The 23,783-nt window shown below is 40.7% G+C and overlaps 2 non-coding genes across 2 annotated transcripts; both read right to left on the bottom strand.

The window, feature by feature from the left end:
- Positions 1–3,649: 3,649 nt before the first annotated feature.
- On the bottom strand, positions 3,650–3,756 carry LOC120272900. The gene has a single exon (XR_005540433.1). It is a non-coding gene; the product is annotated as a small nucleolar RNA R71 (small nucleolar RNA).
- An 11,801-nt stretch (positions 3,757–15,557) lies between these two features.
- LOC120272888 lies at positions 15,558–15,664 on the bottom strand. The gene has a single exon (XR_005540421.1). It is a non-coding gene; the product is annotated as a small nucleolar RNA R71 (small nucleolar RNA).
- Positions 15,665–23,783: the final 8,119 nt, after the last annotated feature.

Here is a 23,783-nt window from a genome sequence, read left to right as displayed (position 1 = left end):
TTATATTAGTCTTGATTGTTATATATGCTCACATAGCCAATGGCGCTTCAGCTTAGTTGCAATAATTGTATTCTTGAGTATAGGAGAATTTTTAACGTTGAATGTTCTCATGCTCTAGTTCTTGCTTGAATGTTTAGGAATTTTTGCCCGATTGCCATTTGTGCACTACTCACACTTTAAAATCTTTCGGAAACTCAATTTTGATGTTAAAGGGACTAGTTTTAGTTTTGTTTCTTATGTTATTTTGCTGGAAAAAATGGAAAAATGAAAATAAAGAACAAAATAGTTTTGTTGTGTAGTTATGCTTGTTGGGTGGAAAGACCTACCACCTACAATGTATGAAGCTACTCTCATAAGTCGGATATTTGTTATGCCCTAATGAGAGAAAGAGCTATCTCATAGGATGTGTTAAAGCTACCACCCCGGTAGAAAAAGCTACCACCTTGAAAGTGTGAAAGCCACCTCAGCAGCCGCTTTGGAAAAGGCTACCTTAGAGGATTGTGAAGCTACTACCCTTTTTTTTGTTTGAATTTTTGTTATTTCTTATAGATAAATAAGTCCCTTTTACGTAGAACTTTGAGGAGTATAATTTGGGTTGACTTGAGTGAGTTCACAAATTTAAACGATTTCAGGTTTGTTGTCCTTTTATATTCAAGTTTTCAGCTAGAGCATTGATTTATCGTATTTAGTGTTGAAATTTCCCTTACTTGTAGAATGCTCTCTTTGTATTCTTTGGTGAACCTAAGGCTAAGCACTTCAAATATTTCCTTCATCTATGCATACAATGTTTTAATTTTTACTTAAAGACAAGAAAAATCTTAAGTGTTTGGGAGTTTGATAAGTGCTTGTGTGATAAGAATGCGAAGTATTATTTCCTGATGATAAGCATTAATTTTATCGGGTTTTAACACTAATATGTGTGTATTTATGTTACTTTCATGCATATAGGGTTGCGAAGCAGAATCTTAGAGAAATAAACCAATGTAAATCACGAGTGTAATGGAGTGAAGCGTTGAAGTGATTTTAGCATCTAGGGCTTAATTGTGGCTAGGGACCTTCCGCCTGGACCAAAGGGTTAGGTCTACATATAAGAAAAGGATTTATCACTTGGAATCCCTAGAACTCATTTCAATTCTATACAAGTGCGAGGTTGAGATATTGTTCAATTTCTCCTCCGGGACATGTATAAGGTTAGGCATGGTTGACCTTAGATTTGGTACCATGTATTAAAGGATCTCCACGACTCATTAATGCATTTGTTAGGAAGAATAATAGAGGGTTTTTGCACTTGAAATGATTGTCTTAGGCGGATCAATATCCGAGTACCCCATCAATATCGATTGCCTTACCTCTCCTTTACTTGTGCTCTCTCTCTTGTCTCTTTTACTTTTGTTTGCATTACATCTGGTTACATAAAATCACTATTCATATTTCACTTATTTAAGAAACAATTTAAGTATTTTTACTCCCTACTCCCTGTGGATACGATACCCACTCACATGGGATTTTATTACTTCAACAAACCCGTGCACTTGCAGTTTACACGCATATTCGGTCGTGTCACAACTCCTCTTCAATTAAAAGCCTTGTTGGTGAAGATCTTGCTATCAACGCACAAGTCAGGATACGCAAATGTGGCTACCTTTGTGCCCCTCCAACTCATTGTAATGGCTTAAATACATGGATGTTGGCACAGATTCAAGTATCATAGAGCCCCACTTATGTCTTCGCGTTTGTTCCTTCCAAGATTCTACCAAATAGTGCGTCACGATCTACTTTTGGCTTCTTTTCTTAATACTTAGCTTCACAACCCTACATGCACGGAAGAACACAAATACACATGTATTAGCACTTAAACCTGATAAAAGTAATACTCATCGTAAGGAAAGAACACTTCGCATTCTTAACAAACAAGCACTCATGAGTACCTAGGCTTGACAAGGAGACCTTTGGTGAGGACGAGGCCACTCCAAAAGCCCATCAACATGAATACCTAGGGGGTTTTACTATTGATTGCATGTTTTGAGTTCTGATTTCATTATTGATTGTATCTTGCTCCATGGAGAGCTAAAACCACTAGTGAGTATTTGGATTTTGTAAACCCTAGGATGCTTTTTTTGTTTTATTGACCTTTTATTATGATTTCCTTCATTGATGTTTCTAATTGAGTTTTAATCTTGAATGCTTGTTGAATAATTTCGCACTTAGAGTGACACTAGGGTTGAGAGACCATCTTGGTAACCTTTGTGGATGAGTGACACACTATAAGGGTTAGACAAAGCAAGGTTGGAGAGGGTCAAGGGAGTGAGTCGAGAGGTAGCAGAGCGTCCTAGTACCCCTCCGATATGATTTATCCTACCTCCACATTCCAAGAGTTCTTTCTGTTCATAGTAGAGTAAATGGACTAAGGGATGACCTCCGTTGAGTTGTAGTTGCACAGGTAATGGAGTGAAGCGTTGAAGTGACTTTAGCACCAAGGGCTCAATTGCAATTAGGGGTCTTTTCCTAGACCAAAGGGTTAGATCTATACATTAGAATAAGGTTTATCACTTGGAATTCCTAGAATGTCTTCGAACTCTACATAATGTGAGCTGTTGAATTGATTGATTTCTCTACCGGGACATAGTTTAGAGTTAGTCACGGTTGAACTTAGGTTTGGGTCCGTGTGTTTAAGGATTTCCATGACTCATTAAGCATCAATTACGAGATATAATAGTTCACTTTGCACTTGAAGCAATTGTCTTACCTACGTCTATCGATTGTCTTACCTCTCATCTATTTGTACTTCTTTCTTTCTTGTTTCTTTTATTTTTTCTTTCATTACATTTTATCAACAAAATCATTATTCCATCTTCACTTAGTTAGATAGCAATCTTGGTATTTTTATTCCTTACTCCCTGTGGATACGATATCCACTCACCTGGGATTTATTACTTCCACAAACCCATGCACTTGCGGGTCACACACAAGGGGGCACTGTCAATTATTTGTCACCGTTGCTGTGGGGTAGGCATTTAGAGATACTTTGCACTTTGCTATTTTAGCTATTCATCATTCATTTTATTTCACATTTTCTTATTCTGTCATCGTTTTGATTTTCTTTTCTTTTTGGTTGTAGCTCTAGGTTATGACCTGAGGGAACCCTTCACAAATTGTTTAAGGAGATCCTGAGATAGAACATACACTTAGAAGATGAAGAAAACAACGTGTACAAGAATCATTAATCCGAGCTAAAATAGAAGGTCAAGTGTCGGATAATATGGCAGAACAGAATAAGCAATAGAGAACAGTTTACAACTATGGGAGACCTTTAGTTTTGGGCATACAATCGAGTATTGTGCAACCCTCGATTACAGCTCTGAGCTTTGAGCTGAAACCGACATTCATCCAAATGATTCAATAGTCAGCGCAGTTCAATAGTTTGGCAGATGAGGATCTGAACAATTATATTGAGCAATTCATGGAAGTTTGTGATATGTTGAAGATTAATGGAGTGGTGGATGATGCTATCAAATTGAGGGCTTTCCCATTCTCTCTCAAAGGAAAAGCCAAGCAATGGCTTCATTCATTGCCAAAGGCTTCCATCACGACTTGGAATGAAATAGTCGAAGCCTTTCTTGCGAGATACTTTCCCCCAGGAAAGTTAGCAAGGCTTCATAATGAGATATCCTCATTCATACATATGGAGCTCAAATCATTGTTTCAGACATGGGAGCGATTCAAGGACCTCTTAAAGAAGTGTCCGCAATATGGTTTCCCCAATTGGATGATCAATCAAACTTTTTTCAACGGGTTAAATCCAAGTACAAGACAGCTTCTAGATGCTGCCACAGGGGATACAATTGGGAACAAGACCCTTGATGAAGCCCAGCAATTGGTAGAGGAAATGGCCATAAACAACTACCAATGGAACGCGCGAGAAAGGAAGAAAGTGGCCGGACTCCACGAAATTGATGCAGTCACTTCTTTGGCAACCTAAGTGGAATCATTGAGCAAGAAGATAGACTTTCTAACCTCTAATAGATTGGCAGCCATAACTACTTGCACAAATTGTGGGGGAGGACATACTCCAACCGATTATCCTATTTCTATTAGTGATCGATTTTTGGTTTAGCAAGTCGATTTTGTGGGTAATGCCATCAGGAACCAAGGTAATCCATGTAGCAACATCTACAATCCGCGTTGGAAAACACAACCAAACTTTTCGTGGAGTAACCACCAAGTACAGCAAAAGGCCATAGCACCACTGGGTTTTCAACAACAACAACAAGCCCCAAACTTGGAGAATCATGTTTCCGGTTTGGAGACCCGGATGAATGATTTAGAGAAATCTTTAACCAGATTTGTGAAGACATCGGATAATTGGTTTTAGTGGGTCGAAGATGCACTTCGCAATCACACCTCTTAATTGCATAATTTAGAGAATCAAGTGGGGAAAATAGTGAAGTCTCCATCAGAGATACCACAGGGAAGCCTACTGAGTAATACTGAGACTAATCCGAGACAACATGTGAAGACAATCACTTTGAGAAGTGGTCATGAGGTTGAGGGTAGACCTCATAGTGAGAAGACCAATGTTGAAGTGCCCGAGGTTGTGGAGGTTGAGGAGAGAGAAAACAAGGAGAAGGAGATGGCACCCCCACCTTACAAGCTGAGAATTCCCTAACAATCAAGATTGAAGAACGACCAAACTGATGAGCAATACAAGAAGTTCTTGGATCTATTTAAGCAATTACACATCACCATTCCTTTTGTGGAGTCATTATCTCAAATGACTCGGTATGCTAAGTTCTTTAAAGATTTATTGACCAACAAGAGGAAGTTAGAGGAGAGTGCAACGGTGATCTTAGATGCCTCTTGTTCGGCGGTGTTGCAAAAGAATATGCCGAACAAGAAGAAAGACCCTGGAAGGTTCATCATCCTATACAACAGTGGTAATATGGTTGAAGAAATGGCATTGGCAGACTCTTGGTCTCGTATCAACGTCATGCCATATACCTTTTTCAAGAAGCTAGGCATGGGAGAGCCCAGGTCCACTCGGATGACATTGCAATTAGCAGACCAAATAGTGAGACAACCGAGGGGCATCATTGAAGACATACTTGTCAAGGTGGAAAAGTACATATTTCCTATAGACTCAGTAGTGGTGGACGTCGATGAGGATGTAGATGTTCCTTTGATACTTGAGTGGCCATTCTTGCACACTTCCAAGGCATTAATCGACATGGATGGCGGGGATTTGACACTGAGGATTGGAGATGATAAGCTCACATACAGCCTCGCGAAAGCCATGCGACATTCTCTTGACTTTGATGATACTCTGTATTTTCTTAACACAACTGATGAGATAATTGATGAATATGTGCACGAAAATGTTGAATCCAGACTCGTACGAGGTGTTGCTAGACCAAGAGGTACATAATGAAGAAGTAATGATGCTAGGTCTGGACGAGAAAATACCATCAACTCCAAGAATCATGAAGAAGGTGCTCCAAAAGATAATGCGGGCAAGGAGACGCCACAAAAAATGCCCCAAGGCTGTTTGGAATGCGCAAGAATAGAACAAGGTTGACAAACCCTTGTTAAGTGGTACCAAGCTCGACAACTCTCCCTTTACCTTTAAAAGACTATGTTCATCATGCTTCCAAGTCATGGGTAAGAGGGAAACCTTCATCTATGAGCCCCAGTCAGGTAAATAAGGTACGTCAAGCTAAGTGATGTTAAACAAGTGCTTCTTGGGAGGTAACGCAAGTCTTTATGTTTTCCTAGTTTTTAGTTTAGTGTTTGCATGAATAAGGCTTTAAGTGTTGGTATTTTGATTTTTAGATTCTTTTGCTGTGATTTTCTCGTGGCCATTGTGGTAATTGTGGTGTTATCATGTGCCTGATCATGCGTGGCGAAGAATCTTCGTCGTTTGAGCATGTTTTTCGTGTTTTCTCTAGTTAAAATTGCATTGTTAGGCAGGCTCTCAGTGTATATTTGTGTTCAAGAATTTTCTATAGAGCCTGCAAAGTTTTCTAAGTATCTAGAGAAAACACACGCCCGTGTGGAATTTTCGCACGAGCATGCGTTTTTGTTCAGAGCTCATCCAGAGATGGCAGAGGGGCATTAACTCACCCCTGTGAGCGACCTTGTGATGGTCCACGCCAGTGAGGAATTTCTGCACGGGTATGTGTTTCACTGCAGAGACTTAGAGATTTTTGTCCCAAGAAGACACAGGAACGTGGACTCGCCCCTATGGATGATTCTGTCAACAAATGCACGGGCGTGGGAAATTTCAGCACGCCCGTGTGGTTCTCCATAGAGGATTTCTACTCCATCTCGAGAAGACAGAGGGGCATTCATCTGCCCCTGTGAATTGCCCAGTAAGGATACACGATCGTGTGGAATTTCCACACGGGCATTCGAAACACTTTGAGAATATTCTCAGTTGGACAGAGAAGCCACAGGGGCATATGTCTGCTCCTGTGGGTTGGGCGCACGGGCGTGGGAATTTTCTGCACGCCTGTGTGGATGCATTTAGAGCAAAGGAGTGTTATCCTGAGAGCGCACAGGGGTGTGTGTCTTCCCTTGTGGATGCTCTCCTGTGGTGCCACATGGACGTCTGTAATTTCCACATGCCCGTGTGGATGTATAGAACGTCAAGAGGCGCAAGTTTCCTTTAAAGTCTCATCATGTTTTTTTATTCTCACACTCCTAATCAATCAGAGAGTGCACCCTTACTCTCTCCCGACATTGCACCATCATTTTAGAAGGATTTTTACTTGTTTTTCCGGCCAATTCCAAGTTCTACATCTCTAACTTATCGGTAAACCCTCTTTTTTTCTTTTCTTTTTCAATTCTTGATTTTAATCAATGAAACTAGTGAATGTTGCTTTTTTTATGATTAAAAGGGGTAATCATGCTTAAGAAGAAATTAGAAGAGATTTAATTATGTATTTGTGAGTTTTTAGCATGTGGCAGTGCGGTTTTCACGGCCTGTGGATCCACACGGGCGTGTAGAATTTCCACACGACCGTGTAGATTTTTGTTGTATTATTCTGTGAACTTCTTTGATCGATTGTACTGTAATTTTGACAAATATGGCACCTCTGTCGACGAGGCAAGTTGAGAAACATCTACGTGAGTCGTCACATTAACCCGATTAGATAGAATTCGTGATTCCCATGTATCAGGCTCGATTTCAAAGATTAGTAAAGCTAAGGTTTGGACAAACACGTTTTCCCGGCATGGATGTAGTGAGAGAGGTTCAGGGGACAAGTGACATGGTAGAGGAGATAGAGGATATGCTTACGGTAGGCGCATGGAGTCGGTTGCTAGCCATACGGGATCCTACAATTCGTATGTTAACGCTCGAGGTGTTTTCATCATTCATGTTCGACCGCTCTTATTCTAGCTTTGACAGCGTAGATATTATACAGTTTAGAGCACTCAAACAACATCACAGCATGTCAGTCACCCAGTTCTCGATTAGACTGGGACTTTATGATGCGGTATTCATAGATACAGATGACTACAAGCAGTTGCATATGGATTACCCCGGGGCATTGATAAGGCAGCGCGCATACAGGGCATTATGTGGATAGGGGCAGTATGAGCCCAGGGTGTCTAAGGCCACATGTGTCTCCCGGCCGAGTTATAAGTACATACACACCGTTCTGAGCAGGTCAGTTAACGGTCGTGGTGACAGTGCCGGTGTGCTCAGTAGATAGAAGCTGCTATATCTCTATTCGATGGTACAGAGCACACTGATACACCAGGGACACATCCTGGCAAAGTACATATGTCATCAAGGGCAGTATGTCAGATTAGGAGTGATATCCTTAGGTCCCTACATCATGAGACTAGTTATGGGTATGGGTTTCTTGGACGCGGTTTGAGGAGACGAGAAGGTGAGTATACATGTCCCCTTGGCTATAGAGATGATGAGGTTGATGTGGATGGTTCGCAGGGTTCAACTAGGTGTATATGCTTTGATTACACTCACCCTAGAGATAGCCGAGAGTGAGGGTGATGATGCCGAGGGTTCTCAACCTGGCCTCGAGCCTCAGCTTGCACCGATGGAAACCGAGGCACCTTCTTCGGCACAGTAGCCACCTCCAATGCACGTGTTTTCACCATATCGAGCCCATGATCGATTTGAGAGGCTTGAGTGTATGTTAGGGGTACTATAGACAGTGATCACTGAGGTTCGTGAGACGCAAGTTGCGCAGCACATAGAGGTGATGGCGTGTTTCGACACCTTACAACAGTTACTCGAGCGCGACGCGTCTTCACCTTTCATTATGAGAATGAGGACCCCTCTGGCTCCTCCAGCATCAGCATCTGCATCACCAGATCCACCGTCACCATTTGATCTATTTCCACCAATAGTAGCAGCAGAGCCGACCTCCGAGGACACTGACGCTTGATGCATCTTTGCTTTACTTTGTGTTTATATTTTTCATCTTTTTTTCTACATTTTATTTTCGACTTGTATACTCAGAAAGGATCTTCCTTCTGAGTTTATCTTTTATTTTTTTTCTTGAGCTGTATTTTATTGCCTTATCTTCTATATACTCAAGCTGTTTTTGTTTTTATTGAGTTTCACTGAACCCCCTTGTGTATGGGTGCAGATAGTCTTGTTAGTATGTGAATTGAAAACTAGTCATGGACACAGGTAATGTGGGCTGTAGATACTTCAGAACCCACTAGAAATTTACTCCCAAAGATTTAGCTCCATCAAACAAAATATTAGGAGTCACGGGAGTATTATTTCAATTGCCCACTCCCACATATTTATTTGGCTGCTATACTTTTCTATTGTGCTTGCATGTGTACATTGAGGGCAATGTACATCGTAAGTGTTGGGGTGAGTTCACTTTGCACATGTCTTTTACAGAAGTTTTGATTGACATACATGCTCACGTAGCCAATGGCGGTTCACCTTAGTTGCAATTCTTGTATTCTTGAGTTTAGAAAAAATTTTAACATTGAATGTTCTCATGCTCTAGTTTTTACTTGAATTTCTAGGAATTTTTGCCCGATGAATATATGTGCACCAGTCACTCATGAAACTCCTGTGGAAACTCAAGTTAGATGTTTAAGGGACTAATTATTTTTGTTTCTTGTTCCATTTTGCTTAAAAAAATTAAAAAAAAATTAAAAAACGGAAAACGAAAAGAAAGAAAAAAAATAGATTGTTTAGTTGTGCATTAGGGGTGGAAAGAGCTGCAACCTATGAAGTATGAAACTACTCTCATAAGTCAGATACTAGTTATGCCCTAATGAGAGAAAGAGCTACCTCATGTGATGAGTGAAAGCTACCACCCCGGTAGAAAGAGCAACCACCTCGAAAGTGTGAAAGCCACCTAAAGCGGCTGCTTCGGAAAGGGCTATCTTAGAGGATGTGTGAAGCTATTACCATCTTTTTGTTTTCTTATGTTTTGTAGTTAAATAAGTCCCTTATACTTGGAATATTGAGGAGTATACACTGGGTTTACTTGAGTGAGTTCACACACAAACGATCTCTGGTTTGTTGTCATTTTAGACGATCTCTGGTTTGTTGTCCTTTTTTATTCGAGTTTTTAGCTAGAGGATTAATTTTTCGTATTTAGTGTTAAAACTTCCCTAACTTGTAGAATGCTCTCCTTACATGCTTTGATGAACCTAAGGCTAAGCACTTTCAATGTTTCCTTCTTCTATGCTTCAATATTTACTTTTGCTTGAGGATAAGCAAAAGCTTAAGTGTGGGGATGACAAGATCCCGTTGTGCATATATCCCGCAAGTGCACTGGTTTGTCGAAGTAATAATCCCGAGTGAGCGGGTATCGAATCCACAGGGAGTAGGGAGTAAAGACACTTAATTTGATTTTAGCTATGTGGAATATCAACAATGATAAGTGTGACAATGATTCAATTCTCAACAATTAAAAAAAAACAAGTAAGAGAGCAAAAGTAAGGAGGAGGTAAGGCAATCGATAAAGATGGGGTACTCGTATGATGCTTCACCTAGGATAATCGCTTCAACTGCAAGAACTCTCTATTATGCTTCCTAATCAATGCAATGGTGAGTCGTGGAAATCCTTACATACATAGTCCCAAATCTAAGGTCAACTATGCCTAACTTTATTCATGTCCCTGAGGAGAGATTAAATAACCTCTCAACCTCACACTCGAATAAATTTCCAATGAGCTCTAGGGATTCCAGGTGATAAATCTCTTCCTAATCATAGACCTAACCCTTTGGTCGAGGCGGAAGGTCCCTAACCACAATTAAGACCTAGATACTAAGATCCCCTCAACGCTTCACTCTGTTGCACGCGCAACTAAGCCCCAGTGGAGATTCATCCCTTAGACCATTCACTCTATTATGGCCGCAAAGAACTCGAGGAACGGAGTTAGAATCTATCACGTCGGAGGGGAAAGGGGACGCTCCTGTACCTCTCGACTCACCCTCTCAACCCTCTCCAACCTAGCTTTGTCTAACGCTCGTGGTGTGTCACTCACTCACAAGGTTACCAACAAGAACTCTCAACCCTAGTGTCACTCTAGGGGAAATGTTCATACAATCAAGCATTCAAGGTTGGAACTCACAATAAACATCAATTTATTGAAAGCATAATAAAGAAGTTCAATGAAATGAATACATCCTGGGGTTCACAATCACCCAAGTACCCCACTAGGGGTTTAGCTCTCCATGGAGCTAAGTACAATCAAAGAAATTGAATGTAAAAGCAATGAATCCATAAAGAAACCCCCTCGATGGTCATGCCGATAATCTTGTGGAGAGTCCTCTACTCGTCGTAAGGGATCCTTTATCCGGCCTAGGATACACCTCGCCGGATCGATGCCGATGAAAGCTCTCCCAATAACCTTCTTCCAAATGACGCGCGATGTCGGAGCCATAGAACCTCTCCAAAACCCTAGCCAATACCACTCAAAACCCTAGCCGAAGTCCTCTCTCAAGTTGGGGAATAGATGGAGAAAAGAATACCAAAATCGGGGCTGAATCGGCTTTAAATAGGGATGGAATCGGGCGACTCCACGGGCGTGGATGGTACACGCGCCCGTGCGGAATGTCCATATGGGCATGGATAATTTCCGCACGCCCGTGTGAATTCTCTGTTTCTCGGATTTCTCGGCCGGCTGTGAACAGTGCTGCTACAGTATATGCAACAATGTTGCTACAGTCTTTAACCGGAATAACTTCCTAATTCCATATTTTCATCGGGGTAATGCAAATGGGCACACGTTTACATCGTGAATCACTTGCTTCATTGATATACATGTTGGTGGAGCTCTTCTTCTTATTTGCATAAGTCGGAATGCTCGAGTGTGACTGCCTTTGTGCCCCTCCAAATGGATGTGCTCACTCGAATGCGAGGAGGTTGGCACACACTCTAGCATCTCACAATTGACCTATGTCTTCGCGTTTGACCCTTAGCAAGATTACCTCCAAAATAGGTGCATTATAATCCAGATTGGCCTATTTCCTTCATACTCAGCCTCACAACCCTACCTGCATAAAAGTAACATAAAAATACACATATTAGTGTAAAAACCTAAGAAAAGTAATGCTCAACATAAGGAATGAACACTTCGCATTCATATCGCATAAGCACTTCTCAGGGGGAGTTTGATAAGTGCCTGTGTGTTAAGAATGTGAAGTATTCTTTCCTTACGATGAGCATTACTTTTATCATTTTTAAGTTCTAATACATATGTATTTGTATTCTTTTGCGCATGTAGCATTGTGAAGGTAAGTATTAAGAATAGAAGCCAAAAGTAGATCATGAACGCACTATTGAGTGGAATCTTGGAAGGAACAAACACGAAGACACAAGTGGGGCACGAAGGTAGTCACATTTGCGTAAACATGTGCCCATTTATGTTGGCTCAGTGAAAAGTGTGAAATTGGGAGTGTTTTCGCAGAGTACTGTAGCAGGTACTGCAGCAAATCATTGTATCAATACACTGTAGCAGTTATTGTTCACAGTCGGCCGAAAATCAGGTTTCAAAAGAATCCACACGGGCATATGGAAATTTCCCATGCCTATGTGGAAATTCCAAAGGCCCATGTGAAGAATCCATAGGGACATGTGGAAGCCCGATTCTAGCCGTATTTAAGCCGCGATTTAACCCGATTTTTTGGTATCCTTTTCATCATTTTTCCTATCTTTTCTTCAACTTTTCAGAGGCCGATGGCTAGGGTTTAGAGAGGCTATGGCAAGGCTTTTTTAGTTATTCTATAACTTCGACACCGTGTTTCTCTTGGAAGATAGTTATTAGGGGAGCTTTCATCGGCACCGATCCAGCGAGGTGTGCCCTAGGCTTGACAAGGGGACCTTTGGAGAGGACGAGGCCACCCCATAAGACCATCGACATGAATACCATGTGGTTTTACTATGGATTTCATGTTTTTACTTTTGATTTCATTATTGATTGTATCGTACTCCATGCAGAGCTAAAACATCTAGTGGATACTTTGATTTTGTAAACCCTAGGATGCTTTTTGTTTCATTGACCTTTTATTATCCTTTCCTTAATTGATGTTTCTAATTGAGTTTTAATCTTGAATTCTTGTTAAAAGATTTCTCCCTTAGAGTGACACTAGGGTTGAGAGACCATCTTGGTAACCTTTGTGGATGAGTGACACACCATGAGGGCTAGACAAAGCAAGGTTGGAGAGGGTCAAGAGGATGAGTCGGGAGGTAGTGGAGCATCCCTTTTCCCCTCCAATGTGATTTATCCTGTCTCCACGTTCCAAGAGTTCTTTGCAGTCATAATAGAGTGAATGGGTTAAGGGATGACCTCCGCTGGGTTTTAGTTGCACAGGTAATGGAGTGAAGCATTGAAGTGACTTTAGCACCTAGGGCTCAATTGCGATTAGGGGTCATTCGCCTGGACCAAAGGGTTAGATCTATATATTGGAATAGGGTTTATCACTTGGAATCCCTAGAGTATCTTGGAAATCTACATAGTGTGAGGTGTTGAGATTGATTGATTTCTCTACCGAGACATAGTGTAGAGTTAGTCACAGTTGACCTTAGGTTTGGGACCATGTGTTTAAGGATTTTCACGACTCATTAAGCGTCAATTAGGAGATATAATAGTTGATTTTGCACTTGAAACAATTGCCTTAGGTTGAACAATATCTGAGTACCCCACTTCTATTTATTGCCTTACCTCTCATCTATTTGTGCTTCTCTCTTTCTTGTTTCTTTTATTTATGCTTTCATTAAATTTTATTAAAAAAATCATTATTCCGTCTGCGCTTAGTTAAATAGCAATCTTGGTATTTTTATTCTTTACTCCCTGTGGATACGATACCCACTCATCTGGGATTTATTACTTTGATAAATCCGTTTACTTGTGGGTCACTTGCAAGGGGTGTTGTCAAGTTTTTGGCGCCGTTGTCAAGGAGTTGGCATTTAAAGATACTTTGAACTTTGCTATTTTAGCCATTCATCATTTATTCTATTTCATATTTTCTTATTCTATCATCGTTCTGATTTTTTTTTTTGTTGCAGTTCCATGTTATGACCCGAGGGAACCCGTCACAAATGGTTGAAGGAGATCCTAAGCTTGAGCATACACTTAGAAGAAGAGGAAAGGAACCTGTATAAGAACCATCAATCTGAGCTGAAGTAGAAGGTTAGGGCTCAGATAATATGGCAGAACAGAATGAGCAACAGAGAACACTTTCTGACTATGGCAGACCATTAGTTTTGGCACACAATTGAGTATTCTGCGGCCCCCGATTATAGCTCCAAACTTTGAGCTGAAATCGGCATTCATCCAAATGATTCAACAGTCAAGGTAGTTCAATGGTTTGACCGATTGATTGCTTCCCCACAAGTGTACGGGATCGCTAAGTAATACCTCATGTAAAGACATGACGATGGTATTCCATGGGGTTAAGGATCTCCTATTACTCCTTCTCTGCTTATTATCTTACCAACATCTTAAGTGAAGGGATTTACTCTACAAGATGCAATTCAAGCTAAATATATGTTTAAGAACAAATTAGACAGAACAAGCAATGAGCAAGCAAGAATAACAATGAAATGCAAAGGCCTATGGATGCGGATCCCCTAAGGAGTTATCATGATACATGGATGATGAACAAAAGATGTAAGGGTAATTTGGACCGAGAGATTTCTAGATTAGAACAACCCCAACTTCTTGGCGTGTTGAACCCTAATGCCATACAAATATTGAAAGGAATTTCATCCAAATCCACATTCCTACAATTGCATTAAGAACAAGAAAATCTCAAAATAGGGTCAAACTCATCCTAAATTTACCCATAAAACACGAAGGGCTACCAACACCCAATTTCTTAGTGTGTTGATATAAGTATCCGCTTCTAATCCATTCACTATCTAATACATGCGAGTAGGTCACATCTACATGTACAACTCATAAAAGAACCACAAATTTCTTCTTAGTGTAGCTCTTAGCATGAAAATAATGGATTAAATCTCAAAATAACCCAAGCATGGAATTAACAAACAATCATCCAAAATACATGATAAAACCCACCAAGGTTCACTGACATCCGGTTGCCTTGGGAGTCTAGTGTGTTATGATACCACAACAAGCAACAAAGTCAACTAAAACACAAATCAAACTCATAAATGATACTCCCTAGAAGAAATGGTGAAGGAAGAGGTAGAAAATGTGCCGAATGACACTTTCCCCGCCATAAGAATGCCGAATGACGCTTCCTCTAGAAGTGGGTCTCCTTCCTTCAAATAGTTGTCGATTTCCCCTTTGAATGATGATGTCTTCTTTCCTTGAGAACCCTTGACCTTTCCCATGGATGATCTCATTGTTTCATGGCCCTTCTTCTTCTTCCCAAGGTCGCTTAAGGTCTCACAAGAAGTCTCCCAGAAGCCCTCTCCAAATCCATCCAAAAAGTCCCTCATTCTTCCCTAGAAATTTGGATTTATACCTTTCACATCATACAGGCCATATGGGGGTTGTATGGGGGCTGTATGCCACTCAAAACCTAGATTTTTGCTTTATACGGGGGATATACAACCTGCATACAGACTCCAAATGGGCTGTATAGGGGCTGCATGAAGTTCTGGATAGGCTGCTTCAAACAAATCCAGTGCTACAGTGTTTGCTACAATGACATCGTTGCATCAACTCTGCTATAGTAAATTCGGGACTGTATTCTTCTTTTTTTACGCAAATGATATCCTTGTGTTCTGCATAGCTTCCCCGTACCTGACAAAGAAAATAGTATACGATTAAGTACAAAACAGGTATCAATCCTCAATAATATGCATGCAAAGTGTGTAAAATACATATAAGCAAAAACCTATAATTAGACACTTATCACCGATGAGGATCCGAACAATCATATTGTGATCTTCTTGGAAGTTTGTGATATGTTGAAGATTAATGGAGTGTCAAATGATGCTATTAGATTGAGGTTTTTCCCATTCTCTCTCAAAGGAAAAGCCAAGCAGTGGCTTCATTCATTACCAAAGGCTTCCATCATGACTTGGAATGAAATAGTCAAAGCCTTTCTTACGAGATACTTTCCACCGAGAAAGTTAGCAAGGCATCACAATGAAATATCCTCATTCATATAGATGGAGCTTGAATCATTATTTTAGACATGGGAGCGATTCAAGGACCTCTTACAGAAGTGTCCACAACACAGTTTCCCCAACAAGATGATCATTCAAACTTTTTGCAACGGGTTGAATCCAAGTACAAGACAACTTCTAGATGCTGCTGCAGGAGGTACAATGGGGAACAAGACCCATGATGAAGCACGACAATTGGTAGAGGAAATAGCCATAAACAGCTACTAGTGGAGCATGCGGGAAAGGAAGAAAGTGGTTGGACTCCATGAAATTGATGTAGTTTCTTGTGGGTACTTGGATTTTGTAAATCCTAAGATGCTTTTCATTTCATTGGCCTTTTATTATCCTTTCCTTAATTGATGTTTTTAATTGAGCTCTAATCTTGAATGCTTGTTGAATGATTTCTCCCTTAGAGTGACACTAGGGTTGAGAGTCCATCTTGGTAACCTTTGTGGATGAGTGACACACCATGAGGGTTAGGCAAGGCAAGGTTGGAGAGCGTCAAGAGGGTGAGTCAAGAGGTAGCAGAGCGTCCCCTTTCCCATCTGATGTGATTTATCCTACCTCCATGTTAAAAAAGTTCTTTTCGGTCATGGTAGAGTGAATGGGCTAAGGGATGACCTCCGCCGGGGCTTAGTTGCACAGGAAACGGAGTGAAGTATTGAAATGACTTTAGCACCTAGGGCTCAATATCCTCTAGGGGTATTTCGCCTAGACCAAAGGGTTAGATCTATACATTAGAATAAGGTTTATCACTTGCAATCCATAGAGTGTCTTGCAAGTCTACACAGTGTGAGGTGTTGAGATTTATCGATTTCTCCGCCGAGACATAGTGTAGAGTTAGTCACGGTTGACCTTGGGTTTGGGACCCTTTTTTTAAGGATTTCCATGACTCATTAAGTGTCAATTAGGAGATATAATAGTTGATTTTGCACTTGAACCAATTTTTATAGGTGGAACAATATCCGAGTACCCCCCTTCTATCAATTGCCTTACCTCTCATCTATTTGTGCTCTCATTTTCTTGTTTCTTTTATTCTTGCTTTCATTACATTTTATCAACAAAATCATTATTCTGCCTTCGCTTAGTTAGATAGCATTCTTGGTATTTTTATTCCTTACATCCAGTGGATACGATACCCACTGACTTAGGATTTATTACTTCGACAAACCCATGCACTTGCGGGTCACACGCAAGGGGCATTGTCAGTGTGTCAATTGTAAGGTAATATCGCAAAAATCAAATAACATTAAAAGGGCATGCGGTAGCAATAATATATTTGCGATATATATTCTAATTGTTTCAATGAGCACCGTAATTTTATTAAAAGGCATAGAAAATTACCTTTTAATGATTTTCTTTCCTTTGATGCACCAAATTTATATCTCGGATTGTCGTAGATCTCCTAGCGCCGAACGAATGTTCCACGCCTCTAGATCACACAGCGGAATTAAGAGACAATCTCCTCTACTTCTCTAAATAGCGGCTAGGGTTAGAGAGGATGAGAGAGCTGGGGGATTTTCTCACTAGAGAATTAATTGAGTTAATTCTATAGTCTGAGAGGAGTAATATTTATAGAAACTTCGTAAAACATGATAAACATTATTCAATTATGAGTTCTATTCGAAATATGAACCTTCATAACAAGATAAACATCATTCAATTATGATGTCCTATTTAAAATATGAACCTTCATAATATGATGAACATTACCATAGAAGTTCTATTAGAAATATGAGTCCTAATCTAACTAAAACCACCTTTATCTTTGAGTCCTCATAAATTTGATTATGTATTCGACTCCATCGAATTTAAATCAAAATTTAAACTTAAGACAAAAACCCTTGATCAATTTACAATTTCATTCATCCCATGAAGTAAAATTGTAAATTGATAATTTTACCCCTGTACTCAAAATGAGACTGATTCTTTATCCCTTTAAGTGTGACTCCCTAGGTTCATTTTGATTGGTAATGGAAGGATACCAAAGGATGTGGGTAACACCTGAACAGCCCCGTGGCCCCACGTCGTAGCCCAATTGAACACGAATGAGTAGATCATTAGGAACCTTTTCGATTATGATTACCATATGTGTATAAACCTTTCGTTCTTGTATCCCAACCAAGTGAGAGCCATGGTAATTGTCAAACTCACTGAACTCGATCATATGCAAATAACTATAGTGGAGTGAGATTACCAAACTACCCTTCGTGTCCCACACAATTAGTTTGACTGCCTTGGCCAAGGTCTTCTAATCTCATATACTTATGGTCGCATAGGATACTGACTCGTTTACTTCTAAGAGAACGAATTCCTTCTTGGTGATCACTCACTACTGCTACCTGCCCGATATAGTCGCACTTCGAGGTTGGTCCTACCAAAAGGTGAACTGAGCCTAACAACTCTAGTAACAGATTTGACATCACAAGCACATTGTGATCATGATACCTCAGGTCTAAGGTCCACTCATATGATCATAACCAACAATCCCAATCATTGACCGTCAAAGAGTAAAACCCATGTGATTAGATTGTTGTGAGTAATGTTCAAATACACCAATTCCCAATGATATATGTATGACATATACTCCCACAATTCCATAGTGTTCAACAAGCACTCTTTGTCAAAGTATATGTCATACAAATCCTTACGAACCTTTAACGCCCAATTAAAGATTCTCTGATTTGCGAACTATTTAAGTGTATAAGTACCAAACTCTTCTAGTGCTCTTCTCTTTATCCCACAAAGAGTAGAAGATTTAACTTAATACACATGGACTCTGATATTCAAAACTAATTATAATGCCATCACAAGATTTATATGAACATCAAATTAAATGCCTACTAAATAAGAATGTATAATACAAATGAAATGCCCTAATACAAGTATCTTTGTTGGCATTCGAGGGCATAATCCTAACAATACCATGGCATCATAGACGGTTAGCCCCTCCTGAATATGTACAACATGGAAGAAACAGATAAAGATTTAAGGGAAGAAGACATTACTCCCTCTTTCTCAAGATATTCTTCCTTGTTGAGCTTCCATGATGCTAACCCCACTTCCCTTGTGCCTCCAACTCATCCTTGATCCCCTTAGATAGCATGGTGAAGCTTGATCTTCGCCCTCATCAAAGTCCTCTCGAGGGAATAAAATCCCTGAACAAAGATCATCTTGAAACCCTAGAAAGCTGAAGTTAAAGGCTGAGTTAGGGCTCAACTCAGTCTAAGCACGGTCGTGCTTGGACCGTGTTATCTCATTGAGATTTTTGAGTGAATCAGCTAAGTGCTCACCTACGAAAATCAGAAGGAGTAGCATGCTCATGCTTCACCCGTGCACAACGGTGCTAGGAGCATCCTGAAAGTGCTTCCCTTATTGGGCAGAAACTATCATCAGACTAAGATAAATGTGCATGGTCGTACTGAGACCATGCTTGGCCTGAGAGTACTCCCTGCTTGAAATATCACTAGGTCATCTCTTGGCTGAAATAATCAGTAGGAAAGAGCATGACCGTGCTCTACCCATGTTTAACTTGAGCACTTAGCAAAATTTTCATTCTATGCTTGTTTCATACCAGATTTCACTCCTAATTCTCTGAGCCCCTGAATCCTGCACAAAGAACAAATATACCCAGAATATCACCGAATATAGACAAAAGTATGCTAAAGAATGAGTAAAAGAATAAATATGATATGAAATGCACTCATCATGTGTCATCAAACACATGATCCCCGCTTGGCGACCATTGTCCCTACATTACCAGGCTTGCACTGGGCCTAGGTTTGATTAACCGCTATTTAGGTATATGGAATGTAAGGGAAATGCAGCTGCTCAGAGTCACCACGAACCAGGCCATGTACATGATTTAGTGGTATGACACACCCCACAGGGTGCAGTACTGGGTGGTCCATGGAACCAACTCTAAGTCTTCAGATGATAAGGAGTCTCTTCTAGAGACCACGGTCATCATAGTTCCCCCGATCCCAACTCTAGCTCTTGTTGTTGCTACTACTGTTGCTTCTCCTCCTCCTTCTACCACCACACAGACTACATTAGCTCCATCAGCGCTTGAGGAGCACTTGACCCATCTTGACTGGGGTCAAGTAAGGATTAAGGGTCTACGGCGACAAGGCTCATCGACTACTCCTGGGCTTATATTACCTATTGTTACAACTCCAATGGTGTCGGAGTCTCCTCCAGCTTCACCAACACCACCAGTACTTCATCGATCATATACAGTGCCAAAATTTCCTTGCCTGTTTCTACCTTTTTGATTTTTGTATACAACTTTTGTACTTTTATATTTAAGTACACTATATACTTTATTACAGCAAGTGACACTTGCCTGCTGATTATGTACTTTATGATCATAGTAGATTTTATTTTTACAGCAGTATATAGTTTTGATTTTATTATATTTAACTAACCCATTTGTGTCTCATTAGGGTTTAAGGTTATCAGGTGTTGTTCTAGCACGCACAATTTGTTTCTTGGACAAGGGTAACTTTATCATCCTAGTCAGTCAAACCAATAAATCAGGGGAATACTAGTAACCATGTACTCTTTTAATTTCTTTTTTTTATTATACATCACTACACTTGTGCATGCATGTGTGATAAGTGCTTGTCTATGCATGCTATTGAGTATCTTTTACTTATAATGGGCATTGCTTTTATCAGGTTTTATGGCTCATTCATGTTTTTTATGTTCTTTTCTGCATTTGGGGTCGTGGAGGCAGTATTAGAAGAAAGTAAGCAAAAAAAAAGGTCATGAACACAGATTTTGAAGATTCTCTTGTGTGGAATAAGTGTCAAGACATGAACTATGATCATACGTATGAGGGTGTGTGCCAACTTCCAAGGGTGTGCAAGTCTAGCTACTAGTTTGAAGGGCACAACGGGAGTGATAAGTGCTTGAGTAGACATATTTTTTATATATGTTTTCATGCATTGAGCATCATTTTACCATGGTTTATATCTCATATTGTGTATTTGGTGTTCTTTTATGCATATAGGTTGTGAATGCCTTGAAGAGTAAAAAGGAAGCAAAGATAGGCTATAAAGACACAATTTTTTGGGAGTTCTTGTTCAATTCAAAGACCAAAACAGTAGAGAAGTTCATGAAGTTGTAGATGTGTGCCAACTTCCAAGAAGATTCAAGTCAATTCACTAGTTGGAAGGGCACAAAGGCAGCCACATCTTTATGTTCCTTCTCTTTGTGAAGATTGTAAGACCTCTCAAAGATATGTCGATGAAGAAAAGTCTTATAGCCTACTACATGGACGTGTGCCTGGACATGTGGCCTCAAGAGAAGAGTGTTTGGACCGCGTTTTGTGATTAGTACTGCAGCAAAGCATTGTACCAAAACAATCCAGCAATTTTAATGTAGCGGTACTGTAGTAAAATTATTGTTCACGCACCCTCATGGAAATTCCTTAAGTCCACGCGGGCAAGTGGAAAATCAACATGGACCCGTGGGGGTACTTGACAGGCGTGGTTTTGGGCTTTAAATAGGCCATTTGTCCTATTCTTTAGAGATTTTTTGCGAGGCTTTTTGCGAGCACTTTGAAGGCAAGGCGGCTAGGGTTTTGGAGGAGGTCCTTGGCGATATTGGGGGGCATCCATCACTAACTTTGATCGATCTTCTCTCCGTCATAGCATAGAGGGATCCTTCGGTGACCTAGCTTCGGAGAAGGATTCTTCAAGACATCGGGCGACCTATCAAGGCCATCATCACGAATTTAAGGGGGTTTTTCTTCGTGGTTTTCATTGCTTTTCATTTTATTCACCATTGTTTTGTAACTTGCTCCATGGAGGGGTAAACCCTAGTAGGTATTTGAACATGTGAACCCTATTATCTATGTTTTTGTATTGATTTGCTTTATGTTTCTATTAAATCCGAGTTGATTTGAGTCTTAATCTTGTTTTCCCATTGCTTGCATGTTTTATTAATCCTTGTGGTTGATTGGATTTGCATGATTTATTACTTTGATGAGAGAGAGGTCTCTATTAGAGTTAGAAATTCGAGGTTAAAGAGGGTTGAGAGGGTGAGTCATGAGATAGTGGAGTATCCCCATTCCCTTCCGATTGAGTGTTTCCTATCTCTGTATTCCCTAGACTCTATGCAACCATATTTGGTGTGAGGCGTGAGATTGAGAGATTTCTCTACTGAGACCTTGTAGGGGGTTAGGGATGCTTCACCGGGAATTAGGGTTAGATCTATCTTTAGGAATTGGTTTCACTCTTAAGTGTCCCTAGAGCGTAATGCGGTCATATGGGGTGTGAGGTGTTGAGATTGAGTGATTTCTCTGCCGGGACCTTTTAGGGGACTGGCACCGGTGGCTTTGAGGCAAGGGCCGGTTGTTCTTGGATTACCTCAACTCATTAGACTCGGTTTAGATGCATTTAGTGAATCTTGAGCTTCATCATAGATCCTAGGGGGAGTGACACATCCGAATATGCGTGTGTAAACCGCAAGTGCAAGGGTGTCGAAGTAATAATTACCCCGGTGAGTGGGTAGTCGAATCCACAGGGAACAGGTCTACTAGTACTAACTTCTTCTCTGCTTTCTAACCTAATGATAAATGGAAAGGTGTGGTGATCTAATGTGTAAAGAAATGAATACCGGAGACAAATATGCAAGGGTAAAATGGAAGGAGAATCTCAATCAGTAAAAGTGGGGTATTCGGGTAATGCTCCCCCTAGGATTCAGGTATTAGGTACCGGATAAGCAAAGTGTTTCTATGATGAGTAAGTTAAGTCGTGGAAATCCAAACATAATCGGGTCTATCTCTAGATCACCGATACTAGTCCCCCTCACGAGTTCCCGTGGAGAAATCGCCAATCTCAACACCTCACACCACATATGACCGCAGCACTCTAGGATTCCAAAACGTGTATCCAATTCCTAAAGATTGATCCAACCCTAATTCCCCGCGAAGGATCCTAACCCCTACAAGGTCCCGGGCGGAGAAATCGAGCAACTCTCACGCCTCCCCACCAAATATGGTTGCATAGAGCTTAGGGAATGGAGATAGAATACACCAATCGGAGGGGAAATGGGACACTTCACTATCTCATGACTCACCCTCTCAACCCTCTTCAATCTTGAGGTTCTAACCCTAATGGAGATCTCTCTCCCACCAAGGCAACAAATCATGCAAAACCAAATAACCATAAGATCAATAAGGCAAGCAAGCATTAAACAATCAAGAATGAAAACTTAATCAAACTCGGATTAAATAGAAACACAAAGCAAATCCACAAAAAGATGAGAATCCTAGGGTTCACAAGCCCAAATACCCTCTAGGGTTTTAGCACTCCATGGAGCAACATACAAAAACACACCATCAATGAATGAAAGTACATTAAAACCATAGAAATAAACCCCTTATATATGAACCGATGGCCTTGATGGAGAGCTTTGACGCCTTGAAGGACCCACTCAAGCTAGGTTCACCGGTGGCTTCCTTGATGCTATGACGGAGGAGGAATCGATCAAAGTTGGTGACGAAGCGCCCCAAAGCCGCAAAGACCTCCTCTCCAAACCCCTAGCCGCCTCACCCCTCAAGAGCCGCACAAAAAGATGAGAAAGAATAGGGCAAAATGGCTATTTATAGGCCTTAGATCGCGTCTGTCACGTGCCCTCACGCGCCCATGTGGATTTTCCACGCGCCCGCGTCGGCTGCAAGAATTTCCACGCGGGCGCACGGAATTTCCAAGCGGCCGCGTAAACAGCAATTCTGCTGCAGTACTGCTACAGTGAAATTGCTACAATACTTTCCACAAAACACGATCCGAACACTCTTCTCTTAAGGCCACATGTCCGGGCACATGTCCATGTGGTAGGCTATAAAACTTTTTTTCATCGACGTATCTTTGAGAGGTCTTGCAATCTTCACAAAGAGAAGGAACATGAAGATGTGGCTGCCTTTGTGCCCTTCCACTACTGAATTGACTTGAATCTTCTTGGAAGTCGGCACACATCTCCACGTTTATGAACTCCTCTCGTGTCTTGGTCCTTGAATTCAACAAGAACTCCCAACATTGTGTCTTTATAGCCTATCTTTGCTTCCTTTTTACTCTTCAAGGCATTCACAACCTATATGCATAAAAGAACACCAAATACACAATATGAGACATAAACCACAGTAAAAATGATGCTCAATGCATGTAAAACATATATAAAAATATGTCT

The sequence above is a fragment of the Dioscorea cayenensis genome, chromosome 11 (assembly GCF_009730915.1).
Source record: "Dioscorea cayenensis subsp. rotundata cultivar TDr96_F1 chromosome 11, TDr96_F1_v2_PseudoChromosome.rev07_lg8_w22 25.fasta, whole genome shotgun sequence".
Taxonomy (NCBI): domain Eukaryota; kingdom Viridiplantae; phylum Streptophyta; class Magnoliopsida; order Dioscoreales; family Dioscoreaceae; genus Dioscorea; species Dioscorea cayenensis.
This window is presented reverse-complemented; position numbering and strand designations above follow the sequence as displayed.